Source organism: Panthera uncia (assembly GCF_023721935.1).
Source record: "Panthera uncia isolate 11264 chromosome C1 unlocalized genomic scaffold, Puncia_PCG_1.0 HiC_scaffold_3, whole genome shotgun sequence".
Classification (NCBI taxonomy): Eukaryota; Metazoa; Chordata; class Mammalia; order Carnivora; family Felidae; genus Panthera; species Panthera uncia.
In genome coordinates, this window is record NW_026057584.1 from 77,999,125 (window position 1) to 78,013,344 (window position 14,220).

The following is a 14,220-nucleotide window of genomic DNA, read 5'->3' on the forward strand; positions in this document are numbered from 1 at the left end:
TTTTTTAACTTTGGAAAACTGTAAAAATAGTCATGGTTGGAAGTTCGGGATCTCACTTGGCCAGAAAACAGAGGAAAACTATGGAAGTGCAGTCTCAAAGGCTTGTGCTAGTGCTCAGGGAGAGAAGCTGGCATTCCTTCCTGCTGTCTCACCCTGCTGGTACATAGACGAAATGCTGTTTAGGACAGGCCTGGCCTCTGGGCAGCGCTGAGGACAGATCTCAAAGAGGGGTTCTACCGATCTGGTACTGATGGGAGCTGTGACATATTGGCTCAGATCTCTTCAGGGCCCTCATAACTCCCATGCAGCTCCAAGACCTTGTGGCTTCACTTGCATTGGGTTGGGAGTTGTTTGGTTGTTTTGTTTTGTTTTGTTTTTTTCTGGTTTCTCTGTTCACGTGAAGTGTTCAAAGGTCATGAAAGGACCTCAGGATCTCTGAGTTCTCATTGCCCGGTTTCTTCTTCCTTCCCCGGGGGGAATAGCCGATGCTGCATCAAATGACTGTAGGCAGTCTCAAAAGTAGGGTCATCACCTGTGTGTCATTCCTACAGCTCTCGCTGAGGAGATCCTTTTGGTCTGGCTTGCATTCATAAGCAGTGGCATCATTTAGCATCTGCTAATCCAAACATCACTAAGCACATGTATTTTTAATCTCTTAGGCCATTCAGTAACTATTTACTGGATGCCTGCTATAATGCATTAAAACAAAAAATCAAATTCTGCCTTGCTCTTCAAGAGCTGAATTCCAGTATGTAAAGGAGGGGGAAATGTAGCAATTCTGCAGTAAGCTATTACTGAGGTAACCACTGAGGTTCCAAAGGCCATGGTCAGGAAGTCTCTAGACAAGAATGTTTTTAAATGCTTTAAAAAAACACCTGTTGGGGTGCCTGGGTGGCTCAGTCAGGTAAGCATCTGACTCTTGATCTCAGCTCGGATCTTGATCTCAGGGTCGTGAGTTCAAGCCCAGCATGGGCTTCACGCGGGGCACGAAGCCTACTTAAACAAAACAAAACAAAAATCTGTTCTTTTTTGGTCTGTATGAAAGTTGATTTTAGGTGACTTGCCCCCAGTTTAAACCTGTCTGGTTAGCCCTCTGGCACACTAGTGACATTTCTACTACTTGGCGGGTAGACAGGCCTGAGTGTTGATTTAGAGAAAGAAAGGACTTACAGTAACCAAGTTTCGCATCTAAAACACTTGTGCACCAAGGTATGCATCTAGACGAGTCAGAGTCCTCTAGATTTTCTGGTACCATGTTATTCAAACCGTATTAGGCAGTTAACATTCTGACCGTTGAACGTTAGGTCTATTTACTGTGTTGTGGTCAGTTTAGACAGTGGCAGGAAATATTTTTCTTTTTGGCAGCAGATTGGAACGTGGCTGCCCTGAATACTTGGATTTTCTGGATCTTTTCTCAGGCAATATGGGAAACAGATGGTGAGCACATAGTCATTCTCTTTCCCATCTGATCATCTGGGCAACTACTGAGGTTGACCGGATGGCTCTACTGTTGAAGTCATGATGGTTCTCTGTTAGAAATAACTCGATTTGCATCTAAGGATAAATAACAAAATACAACGTTTTCTGGTGAGATATAAATTGGATGTCTTTGAAGTTATACATTGTGAAGAATTTTAAATGTCCAGCATTTCAGAAAACACATAAACCTTCATGAGCTGATTTTTGTTTTACTATTCTTTTTCCTTTGGTTATTAATTTAATCTTTATATAACTGACATGTTTGATGGTTACATGACAATTTCCAACCAAACAGATGCATGTACAATAATCATTGTATTCACCCAAGTGAAAAGGTCATAAGGTATCAAATTAAATGGTGTAGACACCAACATCAGAAATCTATACACTCCCCCACACAGTACATGTGCTTAATGTATGGAGAGGGAGAAACACTGTATTACAGTTTATATCACCCAGATGTATACTTAACACTGAAGTGATACTCATTTTTAATTTTAAGGAGTTGTTTCCCAGGCAAATCAGTAAGGAGTGCCTTGTCTAGAACTTACTCTTAAAAAGACCCAAAGGCCAAGCGTGTAGCTCAGGTTAGGTAAATGCTGTGTGGTCATCTTGGTGTCCCAGGTCCCACAGTGTCCTTCAGGCCCATTTGCTGCCACCCTGACTTCTCATACCTGGCACCTGGCACCTCCTCATACTTACTAAGTTGGAAAGTAGTTCAATACTTGAGGGCTGGAGGCTGGAGGTGGCCAGCAGGTGGATCTTAGAGGTTCTTTGAGATTTATTTGCTCAAACAAGCAATTATTGAGCAATTGCTGTGTTCTGAGTTACAGGTGAATACACACGACAGCTGTTCATACCCTAGTGAGGGGAGACACTGCGATGCAGGGGACCCTGTTCTCACAGATGCCTTGGGCCACATAACAGAGGCTGTCAAAACAGAGGGAAAATGTAACCTTGCATAATCATTGCCTACAGATGCTGTAACAAAGTGGGTGCCTTAAAACTACAGACATTTATTGTCTCCCAGTTGTGGAGGCTGCAGGTCTGAAATCAAGGTGTCAGTAGGACCATGTTCCCTCTGAAACCTGTAGGGGAGAATCCTGGCTTGCTTTTTGTTTGCTGGCAAGCCTTGGCTTCATTGGCTTGTCGAGGCAGCGCTGGAATCTCCGCCTTTATTTCCACATGGTCATCATTTCCTTTGTGTCTCTCTCTTCTCTATGTCTCCTCTTCTTATGAGGACACCAGGCATACTGGATTGAGGGCCCACCCTATTCCATCACGACCTTCAAAAACCCTATTTCTGAATAAGGTCTCAGCTCCCGGGAGTTAGGACTTCCACCTGCCTTTTGGGGGGACATAATTCCACCCAAAACACTTTTTGAAAAAATAATATAAATTTTTTCATTTTGAAAAAAATAATATAAGGCTTCAGGAGACCCCATACATAGCCTATTCCACTTCCTCTCTGGAAATTCCTGATCTATTAAGAAATAATTTTTAGGGGCACCTGGGTGGCTCAGTCGGTTAAGCGTCCGACTTCGCTCAGGTCATGATCTCTCAGTCCGTGAGTTTGAGCCCCAGGTCGGGCTCTGTGCTGACGGCTCAGAGCCTGGAGCCTGTTTCAGATTCTGTGTCTCCCTCTCTCTGACCCTCCCCTGTTCATGCTCTGTCTCTCCCTGTCTCAAAAATAAAAATAAAAAAAACGTTAAATTGTTTAAAAAAAAAAAGAATTTTTAGAAAATGTAGCAGGATTGACGACATTCTAAACATGGTGGGACACTAAATGTTTTCAATCGACAGGTTAATTTGTAACACAAAATAGTTTTAATATAATTATGTTATTCACAAGATGATGGAAGAATTTACTTAAACATCTTTATAGTGTATTCTGGGAAGTGGGATCCAAGTTTTAAGTTTCCTGATGCATGCCAGTTTATTTTAATCCCATCGGTTTATCTTGGTCAGCGATTATGTAACCTCACTAGACATAACTTCAGACGCCTACCCTTGAGGCTTTTTGTGAAAATGAGACTGGGCCACGAGGCCTGGGCTCCCCACAGATAGCATGCCCCCACTTTGGAAAGAAGCCATTTTTTAGTGAAGCGTGCCTAGATCCTTCCCATCTATCTGCTGAGCCACATTTGCTCTGGCATAGCTTTCCTCACACCCTCGTGCCCCTGACTCATGGCAGTGCCTGCTGTCTCCTGCCCTCTCCTTGTCTGCATCCTGCCCACTCTTTGCCAGAGGATGGACATGTTCCGTCGGGCCTGCAGGTGGCTGCTATTTGCAGCAGTGAGCTCTGCGGTCCACACTGTGCCGATCCGAGGTCGTAAGCCTCTTTGCTCTTGTTCAGTGACCCAGAGAAGACTCAAGGGCTTGAGACAGTTTTCCAAGTGCTGCAAGCATTCTCCTGAGACACCGTGATTGCTCCTATAATATATTGCCCACCTCCTGATGCAGAGGGATTGCTTTGCGTGATCACATTGCTATTGCCCCAGAGACATGATAGTAATAACTGAGAGTTATTGAACACTTACCAGGGCTTAGGCACTGTGCTCAACTCTCCACCTGAGTTGTCTCATCTAACCTACACAAAATCTTATGAGGCTGGTACAAATATCTAATTCATGTTACAGGCAAGGAATCCAAGGCACAAAGTAGGTAGGCTACTTGCCCGAGGCCACACTGTTGGTATCTTTGCAGAGCTGCTCACGTCAGGTGCTCTGACCCCAGGAACAAGACCGTTTACCACTCTAGCCACCTATGGAAGACAGTGGATAGATGACCAGTGAGTGGGTAGTTGGGTGGATGGACAATAGAGCAATAGATTGATCTCTGCACAGTGAGCACAGCTGGCCTGTCCTAGGCTATCTCAAGCCCTTCGGACAATGTCACCTACCTACAGTCACAAACATGCTCTTAGTGGGGAGCACACCGGGGTAAGAGTTTGGACTCAGGGGTAACACTAACTGACTTTGAATCCCAGCTCCATCACTTCCAAGTTATGTAACCATGGGCAAGTTTTTTCCGTGTCTGTTTGCCTCCGTTTTCTCTTACATAAAAATAGGGAGAGCATCATGGTGTCTTTCTCATGGAGTATTACAAGGATTAAATAAAATGACACCTGTTAAACGCTGGGTTAGGGCCTGGCAGATAACAAATGCTCTCTGAACTCTGGCTAATGTAACTATTAGAATTACTTAACAATAATACCTTTTTGTCTTTCACTTGGAAGCTTTCAAAGCTTATTTAAAATGTTTTCTCATTTGAGGGGCACCTGGCTGGCTCAGTCAGAGGATCATGGGACTCTTGATCTTGGGGTCATGAGTTCGAGCCCCACATTGGGTGTAGAGATTACTTAATAAATGAACTTAAAAAAGAATGTTTTCTCATTTGAGTCTCAACCAGCCCTTTGGGATAGAGAAGGCAAGCATTTATCTCTGGTTTACAAAGAGTTTAGGTACATAAGAAATCCTAGAGCCTAAGATGGTAAATGCAGAAAGGGCTGGAAGCCACAAGGCCTGCCCGGGCCCTGAGGGGTAAGACTTCCCTGAGGAAAACTATAAAAGTAAAGAAAAATCTGGCTTTGCTTCCTCCCTCCTCTCTTCACAGATGTAGTCCTAGTTACTTTAAGCTCTAGATTCCCTCCAAAATTTGATGTTGCCTCGAAGGGTTTTTCTTTACATGCCTATGCTTTGTTTAAAGAGGGTCACTTAATGGCCATTAAGACCCTAAGGAGCTGACCTGTGTTAGAAAGATTTCAGTCTTTGAGGGGATGAATGGGGGGGTTGGGAGTGGTGGGTTATAGCTAGTTTGGTGTCTCTGGGTTCCAGGAAAATTAGACAAGCAGGAGGCTGTCATCACCAATGGCCTTGTATGCAGATGCTAAGGACCTCATATTTATGTTTAGATGGCAGGCTGCAATGGAAGCATGTGATGTGCTAAAGGGACACACTTGAGTTTTACACATACGAGCCCAGTGGCTGATGGGAAATAGGTGGGAGGCCTGCAGCAAGGAGGCTGCATTGATAATTCAGGTGAGAAATACTGATTGGAGTCAATGGAGGAGAAAAGAGGTTGCTGTGAGAGTGATTTATGAGGTGGCACTGAGAGTTTGAATGCACTGAATAAATGTGGAAGATGAATGGGAACTGGAGTAAGAGATTTTTACAGCCAAATGAGGGGTGGCAGGAAATACTTCCTACAACAGTAGTTCTCAAGCTATAGCATTCTCAAATTTTGCATAATACTTGGAAGGCTTTTGAAAATAGAGAGGCTAGTCCCCTACCCGAGAGAATCTGATTCCAGAGGCTGGAGCAGGACCCCAAATTTACGTTCCTAACAAGTTCCTGGGTGATCCTAAGGCTGCTGGTCCTGGGACCACACTTTGAGAACCACTATCCTAGAGAATAGTATAATTACAGGTTGATGTGACTTCTAGAAAAGATTTAGACATAGAGTAGCTGAGAAGATGGAGGAGAGAATTTTAGGTGGGCTGAACAGCATTGGTAAGGCAATAATACAAGACCGTGACTTGCCCACGAGAGTGGCCTCCTGAGAATCTACAGAAGCATGGCGGAGGTGAGACTTTCTTTTATAACCATGTCCCTTTGCAGTATTATGTGTTTTTGAGAACTTGACTTCCTCATGTTGTGAAATGGCCATTGGATATAACAAGTCTTAGCATGGTTTTCCCAAATGCAGGCACCTGAGAATGATTTAAGTGAAAGTATTCTATTTAAGAGGTTCAGGCAACTCCAGCAGAGAAAGGCGTGTTATACAGGGAAGAGAAGGCCTACCTATTAGGCCACAGATAAACTGGATTGGTACAAAGCACAAGCCTCAGAATTAACCCAACCAAGGTGGGAGGGAGGCAGCTGGCGTGTTTGTCCACAAATGCCTGTCATTATTGTCGGTGGTACCTGGTGGTAGAAGTGCTGTGTCTGCGGCTTGCTGGGCCGTGCAGCTCTCCTTAGTCCTGAGGAAAAGAGCCTCGGGCACAGAGAAGCAGACGCAGCTTTAGAAGTGGTGGAATATATTCAAAGGGCTGAGGGAGAGACTGTATACCAATAGAGCACCACCTGGGCTAACCTCTAGCCAAATACCAGCAATGGTCCCTGTTTAGGCTCCTGGTCTGGGCCTGTCGGTAGCATGGCAAAGCAACAACCATTCTTGCGATTCTGCGTTCATTTGCATTTTGCGCATCTGATGAAAAAGAATATCAATAAAATGAATTGAGGTGGAGTAGGGAGAAGGATTCCTTTTGCTTTTCTAAGGATGCCAAGCAGTTAGCCTCCAAGAATAGTGCATTTTACAGTTCATATTCTTTACCCATTCTTTCCATGTGGGACTACTCTTTCTTTTAATGTTTATTTTTTTATTTTTGAGAGAGACTGGGTGCGAGTGGGGGAGGGGCCAAGAGAGAGAGGGAGACACAGAATCCAAAGCAGGCTCCAGGCTCTGAGCTGTCGGCACAGAACCCGATACGGGGCTCAAACTCGCAAACTGTGAGATCATGACCTGAGCCAAAGTTGGACGCTTAACCAACTGAGCCACCCAGGTGCCCCACATGTGGGACCACTCTTTACTTCTTCCTTATCTGTAGAAATATTCTCTGCTTATTCCAAGAAGTAGAAGTTACAAACTCTAATAGGGTTAGGATTTTGTTTTGGATATTCACCTGACATTAACACATTACTAGTTTATCTGTTTACTACTATTACTTTTTCTTGAAAATGTCATGACTTGGGTAATTCTTTTTTCTTCCCAGAAAATCCTATTTTCCTGGGCATCTAAACTAGATTTGCATTTTACTTGCAGATCCTCCCAGTCTCTGCAGCCTTGGATTCATTCTGAGATCAGCTGGAATGATATTCTTTTGGTCACCATTCAGAGGTGAGCAAAATGGCAGAGAAACTAAATGTTTCTGCTAGTTGTTAAGCTCCTGGGGTGTCTGAATGAGGCATACCTATAACCAATCAAGAAGTGTACTAATCACATTGAAAGGTTTTTTTTTTTTTATCACTTTTCATAAAAAGCAAAAGGAAACAGCAGTAGGAATGTTTTAGGTAAAAAGTCATTATTAACTCCAGTGACTCCTGGAGTAGCTCTAAGGTACATCAAAATGCCTCTTGGATATTTTCCTGTCCAGAGAAATAGCTCAGTAAGTATTGGTTAGCTTTAAACTTTTTTTTTAAATAAAAATCAGGACTATCATTTACATTTATTAAATTAAAAAACATATAGCATTGCTTTATAATGTAATGTAATGTCTTAAAAATAGTGTAAAATATTTTTTCTTGGAGGTCAAATTGGTTTTGTTTGAAAGTTACCCCATGTCAGTCTTCAGCTATAAAATCATCCTGAGACCCAAGATGTGGGACATCTATTTATGGAGAATTAGCTATGGTGCCTGTCACTCAGCAGCCCAGCAGGGCAGTAGAGAGGTCAAGGTCTAAAGTGAACCTCACACACAGGAAGATATTTCATGCCATGACGGAGCTGAAAGGGTCACACAGCTCAGTCATTTTACAGATGAGGAAAATGAGTCCGAAAGCAGGGGGGTGATTTTAAGAGTAACACATTATTTAGTTGTAAATTGAATGGCATGCAGGTCAGAGATAGAGAAGATGGTAAACAGACTGTTCCCAGCCTTGGGTGCCGATTTTTTTCTGTGCCCGTCCAAAGCATTTGGGTTTAGACTGAGGCAGATCTGGAGTTGCCACTGTGGACAAGTGGGATTCACAAACTGTATTTTATGCGATGAAATGCACTGATGTACCGATGATTGTGCTATGGTTAGGTAATTTTTAGACATGTAATATGAAACAAAAGAAGCCAGCAGGGTTCTTTTACTTTGAGGCTCCGTTTCTTGGAGCCATCACAACTGAATGTGCTTGCAAATCTCAGAGAAGGGTTATAATGCTCTGCATTTCCCACATTTGTTGGCAATGGAACTCTCTTTTCATCAAACAAGTTGTGAGACTAATGATTCTCAAGAACTCAGATTGGGAAAAGCTGGTCCTAATTCCCTTGTTTACTTATGTGAAAAGAAAGCTACATAGAGGCTTTATGGGACTAGGCTTCCATTTTGGGAAAAAACCGTCCTCGAGTTTAACCAGGGCCCAAAATGTGCCCACTCCAGGCATCTGTCTACTGAAATAATAATTACAAAAGATACCACTTTAAGCTTTGGTTTGCATGTGAGGTTATCTGTTTAATTCAAGGCCCATAGTGCCATCTTGACTCTCCCTAAGGTATATCTTAGGTCATTGGAGATGGTAGAATTGACCCAGTTTTTTGGTGACTTCCAAACCACTTACATTCAATAGGTCAGCTAGACTGTTCAGTCCATAATGAACCAGATTTTAACAATAGACCTGCGCCCCAGGGATCTTCCTGGCGCTAAACTGGACATGGAATCGACGGGGCAATTGTTGTCTATTTAGCTGCCCATGTTTGCTATATTGTCGAACATTCCAACCTCTAATGTTTTTGGCTGGCCACAAAAATTTATTACTGAAAAACTCTCATTTTCACTTTCCTTCTTGGAGAACAATCTGTTCTGGCCTCAGTGACAATGACAGAAAGATGAGTTAGATATTAGTTCAAACTCCATCAAATAAGTTAGGCATTTCCAGACTGCTTATTACTCATGCAGAGCACTGAGAACTACTTAATCAATCAAAAAAAGAACTATTTAATAAATCATTGTCTAAGGATGGCTTAGGTGGGTTGGCTTGTCCTATATGGGACCTCAGAAAATGCCACCTACTCGATACAGCCTTATCTTGCCAACTAGAAGTGGTACAACAGTTTCCTCCCCAAGACCAGCACATTTGAAAACTAATGATGAACATGGAAATGTATATTCCATTTAGAAAGTTGTCATCTAAGCTAGAGGAAACTTTTATGTTGTAAATTGTGCAACTGCCTCTATATTCGTATTTACACACACATGTATATATAAATAAATACATGTAATGAATAATTTTTTAACATTAGGCCTTATTTTTAACAATATAAGGACTTATATATTCAAACCAGTATTTGGGAAGTCTCTTTCCTGGGAAAGACACACACACATATGTGTACACACATACGTATGCACACACACATGTGCATAGACATCTATAATTTGTGTGCAAGGAGACAATTGGAGGTACTTGTGCCTCACAAGTCACACAAGATAATCAGCTTTGCTAGTTTATCTTTATAGGTCATATTGGAAACTCCTTAGAAGTCAGCAATTTAAGGCTGGCATTGTTTTGAGACCCATTCATTTGTGAAGTCAGGGTGGCAATGGGCAGCAGGTTGTAGATTCTAATAATTTACTCCATAGCAATTGGGTAACCGGAATAGTGGGCTCAAAGAACAATTTTGGATAAGACTGTGGAGAGGGGATAATAGGAGCAAAACACAGAAAACCCTTGTTTGTTCTCAGTTCAATGCAGAGATCAAGAGACGCGTTGCCTAAAAAAGTGAGGACACTCCTGACAATGAAGCTTACTGAAGAGCTCACATAGAAAATAAACCTATGTCCAAGTCCTACAAGAAATCAGGGAAGTGGCCCAGAAGGTAATTTAACATTTTAAATCTCCCTGTACCACGTTTATGTATTTTTCATGGGGTTTGACTTCAGTGAACATCAGTAGGAGGAGGTAGGAGTATTTGGAAGGATGAGTGGGCAACATTGGTGAAACTTACTGTGTTCAACATGGATTTGGGGAAGCAAGTAACACCTGAGTGGCTTCATAATTTGAGAAAGCTCTTATTTACAGCTATATATCCTGCTGAGTTACTGGATCTGCATGTTCCACAATTGAATATGCTTAATTTTACACTGTATAATGCATGTTTCTGATGTATTTCCATTTTGCTAATATCTAATTGCCTTAAAGCTCTACACTATATAGAAGAGAGTAGCAACTTGAAAGGTCAGTATATATCATTTTCTACTCCTTAGCTAGGCATTCAGTGTCATCCATAGCATAGCTTCTACTCTATAGTCTTCCATTACTTCTCTACATATATCTTACTCGGTCTAAACCAAATATGCCACACACTTTCCCACCTCTATGTGAGTGTCCCTACTATCTATAATCCTGGAAAGCTCTTCTTCCTGTAATGTCCAACTCTTAAAGTTCTTTCCAAAATTTTCTCAAAATGCTATGTCCTTGCTTGGGATTCAAGATGGCTGACTGAGCACCCACATTTATTTTCAACCTTCTCAAACTCCTAATGAATGTCATAAAAAAAAGTTAATAATAATAAATGATAAATCAGTAATAAAAAAGAAACTTGATAAGTAGCAGCTATTAGAAATTCTATACAAATCTCATTTATAGTGAAAATAAATGCTTTCATATACCTAGGAATACACTTGTACTGCTTGATGTCCAAGATCTATATAAAGAAAACCTTAAACCTTTACTGATGGATGTAAACAAGAATCTCGATAGCAAGATTAAATTATGAATGTGGTCAATTCTTGCAAAATAAATCCACAAATTCAATGCAATCATTAAAAAATAATCCAAGGATAATTTTTGTGAAACCTGATAAGCGAATTCTTAGTACTTCTAAAAAAACAAAAGTGTAAATAGCCAAGTGAATTTTAGAAGAATGAGGGTAGCTTGCCCTACAGATATAAAACATACTAAAGAGACATAATAATTAAAACAGCATGATACTGACTTAGGAAGAGTCAAATAGATTGGGGCATCTGGGTGGTTCCATTGGTTAAGCATCTGACTTCAGATCAGGTCATGATCTCACGGTTCTGAGTTTGAGCCCCACATCGGGCTCTGTGCTGTCAGCATAGAAATAAGTCAGAGAAAGACAAATACCAGATGATTTCACTCATATTTGGAATTTAAGGAACAAAACAAACAGATAAGCCCCTCTCCCACTCTTAAATACAGAGAACAAACTGGTCGTTACCAGAGGGGAAGTGGATGGGGGCAGGGGGAGACATAGGTAAAGGGGGATCAAAAGTACATTTATTGTTGGGGTGCCTGGGTGGATCAATCGGTTGAGCTTCTGACTTCGGCTCAGGTCACGATCTCACGGTCCATGAGTTCGAGCCTCGCATCAGACTCTGTGCTGACAGCTCAGAGCCTGGAGCCTGCTTCAGATTCTGTGTCCTTCTCTCTCTCTGCCCTCCCCTGCTCATGCTCTCTCTTGCCCTCTCTCTCTCAAAAATGAATAAACATTAAAAAAAATCTTTAAAAGAGTACGCTTATTGTGATGAGCACTGAGTAATGTAGAGAATTGTTGAATCATTATATTTTACACTTAAAACTAACATTGTATGTTAATTATACTTCAATAAAAAAAGAAAAAAGTTAAAATTTATATCAAATATCAAACACAAGAAGAGCGAAAACTCTCATAAGGATAAAACATGAAGTGGGAGGACTTGCTTTTCCAGATATCAAGGCAGATCAGAAAGCTACAGAATTAATACAGTGTGGTATTGGTGCAGGGATAGACAAATAGATCCGTGGACAAATAGACAAATAGACCAGTGGATAGGGTAGGGAGCCCAGAAAAAATTCATACATATCTGGAAAAAATTGATAGCAGAGGAGGAATTTCACCCAGTGGGGAAACAATGAAATTTTTGATAAAAGTTGCTGGCACAATTGGCTATTGACACACAAAAAAATAAAATTAGATCTCTTGTTCATACCATATCCAAAAACATAAAATTTCCAGGGTGATTAAAGACTTAAATGTGAAAGGTAAACTCCAAGCTTAAAAAAATTTTTTTTACATTTATTTATTTTTGAGAGACAGAGGGAGACAGAGCACAAGTGGGGGAGGGGCAGAGAGAGAAGGAGACACAGAATCCGAAGCAGGCTCCAGGCTCTGAGCTGTCAGCACAGAACCTGATGCGGGGCTCGAACTCATGGACCACAAGATCATGACCTGAGCCAAAGTCAGACGCTCAACCAACTGAGCCACCCAGGTGCCCCAAACTCCAAGCTTTTAGAAGAGTATATAGGAACATATCTTCATGATCTTGGGGTAGAAGGATTTTTATTCTCCTAGTCATGAAGGAGAAAATTGATGAAGTTTACTACATGAAAATTAAGAACCCCTGTTCATCAAATTCCAGTATTAGACTAATAAAAAGACAAGCCACAGAGAGGAGGAAGATATTTGCAACACATATAACTATCAAAGGATTATTATCTAGAATAAAGAGCAATAGGCCAGCAACTGAGAAAAATGGGGGAGATTTAAACAGACACTTCTCAAAAAACACTAGAACACCCAAAAGTCTAATAAATGTGTGAAAAGAAGTTCAACTTTACTAGCAAGTCACAGAAATGCAAATTAAGACCATAAGATTATACTACTACGCATTTATCAGATAGACAAAATTTAGAAAGCTTTATCTCTTTTATCTCAAGGGGTAGGCAAGTTAGGAGCATACATGACTGTTGAGAACATAAATTGGTACCAATAGTGGAAAACAGGTAGTATTATTTATTAAAGTTGAAGATGAGCATATTCTTTGACCCATAATTTCCACTCCTACTTACTGGTCCACTTAGCTGCTCCTCTCGTACTTACTCTGATCATTTAATTGTTTATGACCACCAGAGTCCATGTACAAGAGTGTACAGTTTACCTAGTGTCTAGTTCTTAATTGACAAAAGCTGGAAATACTCAGTTCTGCCTCAACAGTAGAAGAGATAAATAGAAATAGTCATATATGGATATTCTATAATAATAACAAGCAACAGACATGATATTAAGTGAAAAGTAAAGTTATAAAAATTGCATATAGCATTAATCCATTATGTAAAATTTAAAAATAGACAAAACTAAACTATATTGTTTAGGAATGCATACAGATGTGGTAAAACTAAAAACAAAAGAAAGGAAATTATTACTGTCAAGGTCAGGATAGAAATGACCTTTCTGTGCCTGAGTGGTAATTACATGGATGCTTACTTTACCATCATTTGCTAAACTGTATACATAAGTTCTTTAAAATTTTCTGTTTATTATACTTCACAATAAAAAACAAAATCAAATAAAGTAAAAAATAAAAATAAAAACCCAGAAAGTAAAAATAAAAGAAGACAAGAAAAATCACAAAGACTCTAGAAACAGACATACACGCTTGTTCAATGTGTGCTGAACGTGGCATTTCCAATTCAACTCGTTCAATAAGTAGTGTCAAAACTAGAAAGTAGGGATTGCCAGATTTGACCGCAAATAAATTTAAATCATCTCTATGGCTACGGACACCACAAACAACTTGGAGAAAATACTTACAACACCTATAAGACACAAATGACTAATATCCGTATGTTAAGAATGCTTATAAATCAGTGTAACAGGGGAGATATAGATAGTCAATACACAGAATGAAAGATACAAACAATGTATTTGAATTGTTTCAAATATGAAACAATAATAAATTTTATTAGAATTTGATAAAGTACAAAATAGAAAAACATAATATATATACAGGGAAATTTAAAATAATCACAATATAATCATTTGTAAAATTATATACTAAACTTAATAAGCCATAAAATAATTACAAAATATAAGAGCTAAGGAAGTCATTAAAGGATAAGTCTCCTTTTAGCTTTACCATTCTTTTTTTTTTTAAATATATGAAATTTATTGTCAAATTGGTTTCCATACAACACCCAGTGCTCATCCCAAAAGGTGCCCTCCTCAATACTCATCACCCACCCTCCCCTCCCTCCC